General features: G+C 36.2%; 1 pseudogene; it reads right to left on the bottom strand.

The window, feature by feature from the left end:
- Positions 1 to 541: 541 nt before the first annotated feature.
- On the bottom strand, positions 542 to 1,018 carry LOC149015957 (pentatricopeptide repeat-containing protein At4g18840 pseudogene; annotated as a pseudogene).
- Between the last annotated feature and the right edge of the window lie 6,121 nt (positions 1,019 to 7,139).

The following is a 7,139-nucleotide window of genomic DNA, read 5'->3' on the forward strand; positions in this document are numbered from 1 at the left end:
AAAATGCTAAATATCTTGCTAATGTCTGATACAACAACCTACAAAGGTATTTGCAGAAAGAAAGTTCCCCTGCAAATTGTTATGCATTTAAAGTTGGAGCACCAACATTTAATCTAAAAAATTTGCTCGTCCCATGCAACAGAATCTTGTAAAAGCAAACAGTTTTTGCAATGGGCTGAGCTCGATGCTTTCAAGTAGAAAAATGCTATGGAAAAATCAAGGATTTGCAGTGGAGCCACTGCAAGAAACTCTTTCACAATGAACCAGTTTATGCCTGTATTTATGGCTGGCCAGTTGATTGCAAAAGTGTAAGAATAAAAGGAAGAAGAAGAAGTAGAGAAAGAAAAAGATATATACTGATTCTTATGCTGCAAAAATCAATTATTTGAGTAGGACAAAAGCATTTGATATAAGTGGTTTGTGCCTGGAACTATCTTGGCAAAGACCTATCTGATGTTGGGCTCTAACCCTCTTCACATTTTTATATAATACAGGGCAAATCTCAGCTTTAGATGATAATCATAAAACAAGGTTACCCACTTCATGCAAGAATGTCTACCATGCATCCATAGTGCTCCAATCGTGGGGAAATCCTGAACACTTTCTTCATATGCTTAAAATGATAAAGACCCTCTTCAATCAATCCAGCATGACTACATTCACTAAGAATCCTGATGAAGGTGATGTTGTTGGGTTGTAATCCTAGAGGGAGCATTTCATCAAAGAGACCAAGTGCTTTCTCTCCTTGTCCATGCATGGCAAGTGAAGATATCATTGCAATCCAAGCAAGATTATCTCGAAAAGGCATTGCCACAAAAACTTTCATTGCATCATCAATAGAACCGCATTTAGCATACATGTTAAGGAGTGCAGTGCCAAGACTTGCAGTCAAATAAATCCCATTGTAGTCAACATAACCATGCACCCACTGCCCTCCCTCAAGAGCACCAAGGTGGGCTGCAGATGAGAGCATAAAGATAAGTGTCGCCTCAGTAGGTTCAACTCCAGCACTACGCATCTTCGAAGTTCCCTGAAAAGTCATCATTTTGGCACTCTCTCTTCAGCTTGCTCAGCTGCACCATCACAATAGATATATTATTCTCCATAACAGAATTAGTTGCTTGTGCTAAAAACACAAAACTTCCAACTAACCTCATCTGAAGCCATCTCTGTGAAATCAAACTTTCTTGTCCAAATTTATTCAGCCTCATCAGTTGCTGGGAGCACTAACTTCTTTATATGCAACAACCTCTGAAGCCTTTTGTAAGAGAACAAGGACTGGAAGTAGCCTTGCACCAATTGAAAGAACCAAATAACTAGAATTCTTCACAACCAAAGAAATGATCCTTATTTAAGCTGAAAGTAAAAACCCCAGTCATTGGGACAGTTCTTGTTGAGTTCAATACATAGAATCCAAAAACACAACAAAAGATTCACACCGGGCAATACTAAATGAGTTGACAAATTGAACTGTCAACAAACAACACCCCCCCCCCCCCCCCCATAATGGAAGTAACTAGTTATTAGAAAAGGGATTGAATCCAAACCTGAAATCAAACAAGAAGAAAAATGAAGTGGGTTCTTCAATTAGAAGGGGTGCGAAATAGAGCACATCGTCAATTGAAACAGCTCCACTGATACTAGTATAATAATTTTGGATTATAGTTCCAATATGGGAAAACCCATCATATTCTAATTTTGAAGGCCTTTGCCTTCATACTTGCTGGGAATACATCTTTACATGCTGCACCCAAAGCCCACAGATGAACCATTGGTAAGTAGTAATTGAACTTGGAAGTTAGAACTTTCAAACTAGAAGGATTGTTATTCAACAAGAGTCCAGGAGTCTCTTCTTTATGATCTAGTTGTCAGCCATGACATAAGTAAAACAGTAGCCCTCTTAAATCTGAAATTGATAGAAGAAAATGAACTTTGAAAGAAAATGTAGGAGGAAGAGAAAGGCTTAATGATTAATAGCTGAAATTAAGCACATAATCCAAGCAATAAGTAAGTAATATGTTCATGAGACTGGAAGTATGAAATTGACAATAAATATCATAATAAATATCATTAGATGATGTTTCTTACATGTATCACTTCTAATACCATCCTAACCCAAAAAAATCACTTCTAGTACCATGAAGAATGTCGTGGAGGTTCAAATCCATATGTTGAATCTTCTTCAATGGGAGACACCAAGATGATGTTGTACACTTGTCAAACATAAGTACAATATTGACCCAATTATAAAATTGATGGAAGTGAGATTCCCACTCATGGTAGAATCTTGTGTATTGCTCTGGAGTTACCAACACTGGTGTTGGGAAATGCCATGTCAGCATTTGCCACATCAGCCTCCATCAGTTTTGATGATGACAAACACAATCTACTAATGTCTTCATTAAGATGTGTTTTATCCAGCTCTTCACTAAAGTGGATCTCGATGCAATATGACTGGACCAAAAACTTACTGGATACTCAAACCTCAAGTCAAATCATGCTATCTTGGACTAAGAACAAAAGTCAAGATGAGTATCAAGTTTGATGCACAAGATCAAGTCGAAGATCAAGACTTATGTTGAATTAGGACTTAGGACACTCTCGCATACACACATATGTAAATTCATTGATAATATGTAATTCATGTTACTAGACTGACCTAAGACATGTTAGTAAGGTGTATGTGGCTTAGGGTTGACCAAAAAGTCCAAAAACCCAAGCCAAGTCTAAGTCCCAACTAATTCAGCAAACTGTGCACGAGACGATTGACCGTCTAGTTTGCTGAGAAAGTTTCTTGATCAATAGAAGGCCAGATGGAATTTTCGTATGGCAGATGGAGTTCCGTTTGGGCTATGTAAGCCAGACGGGTGACTTTTTAGTCCTGACTTAAACACAACGGATAGATTTTAACGACTAGTTTTTGAGATGGTCATCCATCTGGCAGACGGATGACCGTCTAAAGTGAAACTTCACTGAAATTTTATATCCGTTGGGAGGTTGGGTCGCAAAAGAGGGACTTCTTTATAAGCCCAAACACCCCCATTTGAGGGGTTTAATGTTGCCAACTGAGCTATTACTCCCTCTCAAGTGAAAAAACAACTATTTAAGTGATCTTGCATTGATTACTAGCTTTCCAACTCCACTCAACTTTGAAGAACATTCCAAAGTCATTAAGCAAACTCCTTAGAGTCAAGCTTCGAGTTATTGAAGGTCATTGAGACTTTTTGTTGATGCATTGCCTTTATTGAAGCATTCATATCATTGCATCACATTCACACAAGGGGTAAAGTTTCACTCTCCTTGTTAGGTAATATCCCATTACTTCTTATACTTGTATTGAGTGTGTTAATTCTAGTCTAAGTTGATTAGAATTGTAGAGGGTGCTCTTGCCCTATTTATAACAAAGATTTCTTAAGGGTGCTCTTGCCTAACTTAATGAACAAAGATTGTAAAGGGTACTCTTGCCCAACTTAGTGAACAAAGATTGTAAAGGGTACTCTTGCCCCATAACAAAGATTGTAAGGGTCTGATTCTCTACCTATTGTATTGAAAGAGAATCAGTAGTGGAATATTCTCTTGAGGCCAAAAGAGAGTGGACGTAGACTTGTAAAGTCGAACCACTATAAACATTTGTGATTGTTGATTGTTAATCAATTTAATTTAAATCTTCAATTTATATTGAAATTGCAATTAAACCGAGAATTTGGGACAATCCACTAGATACAACCTAATCACCCCCTCTAAGTTGTATTAACAATTGGTATCAGAGTGGGAGCTCAAATTGAGATTGAAATCAATCTCTAAAAGAATAAAACATCATGGCATCATCATCCAACCAATTATCTTCAAGACTCGAAGGACTTAATACCTCTAGGCCTCCATATTTTGATGGAAAAGGATTTGCTTATTGGAAAGTTAGGTTTGAAGACTTTGTATGTGCTAGTGATATACAGTTTGAGAGATAATTACATGTGGACCAAATGAGATTACCAAATTTGATAGAGATGGTAACAAAATTTCCAAACTAAGGACCAAATGTGATTGAACCGACAAGGTCAAATCCCAAGCAAACCATAAGGCCAAAATGTTTCTACAATGTGCCTTAAGTGAAAAGGTATATAATAGATGTGGTACTTGTAAGAATGCTAAAAAAGATATGACAAATTGGTGGCTACGTATGAAGGACTAACCAAATACAAAAGATGAATTTGAATGTTTACATCTTCAATATGAAAATTTTAAAATGTTAGATGATGAAAATATTACTTCTTTATTTACTAGATTCACTAACATTGTAAACAAGTTGCATAGTTTTGGTAAGGATTTTGCAAATAAAGATGTGATAAGAAGAATCCTACGAGCTCTTCCACCTTCATGGAGACCCAAGAAAACTGCAATACAAGAAGTGAAAAATCTAGAGAATATCACTCGATGAGTTAATGGGATTCCTTCTTGCACATGAGGTGGAACTTGAAGAAGATAAGAGATATGAAGAAATTCATTCAAAAGAGTCAAAGAAAAAATCAATCGCTCTTAAAAGCTCCATCAAGAAGGATGATGAAAGTGAAGAAGATGAAAGCAACTCCGATGGTGATATTGCACTTATCACAAGAAAGTTCACGAAGTTTCTCAAGGGAAGAAAAAGAAGATTTTCACCTACAGGACAAGGGTCAAAAGAATCTAAAGGTACAAATTTCTCAAAAGGGGGAACCCCTCCCACTAACATTCAAGATGTCATTTGCTTTGAGTGTAGGAAACCGAGGCACTTCAAAACTGAATGTCCTAACAAAGGAAAGAAGAAAGCTTACAAAGCCGAAGTGACCTACACTACAAGCGACGACGAGGAAGAAAATAAGGAGTCTGATGAAGAAAAGATCAACTTTGCCTTGATGGCTAAATCGAATGAAGACCAAGACTATGAGGTAAATTCTATATATGATAGTCTTGATTCCATTCATGATGAAAATGAGATAGATGACATTGATGAGGAAGACTTAGTTAGTGGCTTTCAAACCTTATATAACTTAAGCAAGAAACTTGAAAAGAAAAACAAGGTCTTGAAAGGTGAAGTGTCCTCTCTTAATGACACCGTAAATGACCTACGAGAGTACATGAAGAAAATAGAAAAGGAAAATATTTATTTAAACATGCCCTTATGAAATTCACAAAAATGGGCAAAAGAACCTAGATAATCTTTTAGGAACCACCCCAAAAGAATCCACAAGATAAAGAAGGACTTGGATTCAATGGTGAAACCTCCTCTCTTAGAAAGGGGAAGGAAGTTTGATTTCAAAAAAGAACATCTAATAAGAATCCTTCACCAACACTTACAAATGTTCAAGGAAACATTCAAGGTGGGAACAAGACTCAACCTCAAACAAATAAAGGGAAAATTGGAAGGGGAAATTACTATTCCCAAAGGAATGGACGAAAGAAAAACCAAGGAACAAAAGACCAAACCATTATAATCAAGGTCATTCAAGAGGCAATGGTGGAAACCAAAACCACTATGACCATAGGTGGCAAAAACTCCAAAACTACAAAATGTCCAAAGCCAACAACATCACCAATTTTGGCCAAACCAAAATCAAATGATGTTTGGTTATAATTGGCCATATCCCTATTTTGCACCTTATGAGCATATTTCTCAACCTCCATTTAGGCCACATATGCCAAATCATCAAAGAACTAGAAGAAGCGAAAACTTCTACAAAAATACAAACAAAATGAATAGGCAAAGAAGTCAAAACTTCAATGGATTAAGGAAACAAAAACCTCAAGTCCAAGAACCGTTTGACATTTGTGACCCAAGATTTCAAAGACCAAAGGGATATCAAGTTAGTTGGTTCAACATGGAACCAATAAGAACTAACCAATTTGGACCCATGTAGACTTGGGGACCAATGCATATCTCTTATTTCTTATGTAGGTTTGCTTGATGAACAACCCAAAGAAATGAAAGTACATTGATAGTGGTTGTTCCAAGCATATGACATCAAATCCAAAGCTCTTCACAAAGGATCTATGATGGAAGATGTGTCACCTATGGATATAATAGCAAAGGAAAGATAGTTGGCATGGGTTAAGTTAACATTAGAGGTACCTCTATCTCTAATGTATATTTAGTTGATAAGCTATCATATAATTTGCTTAGTGTAAGTCAATTATGTAGCATAGGCTATAAAGTTACATTTGATGTTTCTTGTTGCTGTGTGAAAGATATTAATGAAAATCTAATCATTAAAAGTATTAGGAGAGATAACATTTATACTTGTGTGTTCAATGAATCATCTCCTAATATGACTTGTCTCATGTCACATGAAGAAACTCTTGTTTGGCATAGAAAACTAGGTCACATAAATATGAAGCTAATTGAAGACATTGCATCAAAAAATCTAGTTAGAAATCTTCCAAAAATAAAATTTGATAAAAACTACTTTTGTGATGCATGCCAAAACAGAAAACAAACCGAAGTGTTATATAAGTCCAAGAACATAGTCTCCACTGCTAGACCACTAGAACTTCTATATATGGATCTATTTGGACCTATTCCCATAACTAGCCTTGGTGATAAGCACTATACCTTTGTCATTGTTGATGACTACTCTAGGTATACATGGACTTTATTTCTAAAACATAAAGATGATGCTTTTGAGGAATTCATTATTATTGCTAGGAAAACTCAAAATAAGAAAAGATACCTCATAACCACCATTCAAAGTGATCATGGGAAGGAATTTGATAATAACAACTACTTTGGAGAATTTTGTGATAAAGAAGGCATAACTCATAACTTCTTCGCCCTTAGGACCCCCCAATCAAATGGAGTAGTAGAAAGAAAGAATAGATCACTCCAAGAAATGGCTAGAATCATGCTTAGCGAATTCTCAATTCCTAAGTATCTTTGGACGGAAGCCACAAGCACCGCTTGTTATGTATTGAATAAGACACATGAACTTTATCATAACAAAATACTCAGGGTTGATCACTTCCAAATATTTGGATGTAAATGTACTATATTGAACACTAGAGACTCTACAGGAAAATTTGAAGAAAAAGTTGATGTGGGAGTTTTCTTGGGATATTCCCAAAATAGTAGGGCATATAGTGTTAAATAAAAGAACAGTTGTGAAAGAATC

Source organism: Hakea prostrata, chromosome 5 (assembly GCF_041222555.1).
Source record: "Hakea prostrata isolate BN-2017 chromosome 5, UWA_Hpros_2, whole genome shotgun sequence".
Taxonomy (NCBI): Eukaryota; Viridiplantae; Streptophyta; class Magnoliopsida; order Proteales; family Proteaceae; genus Hakea; species Hakea prostrata.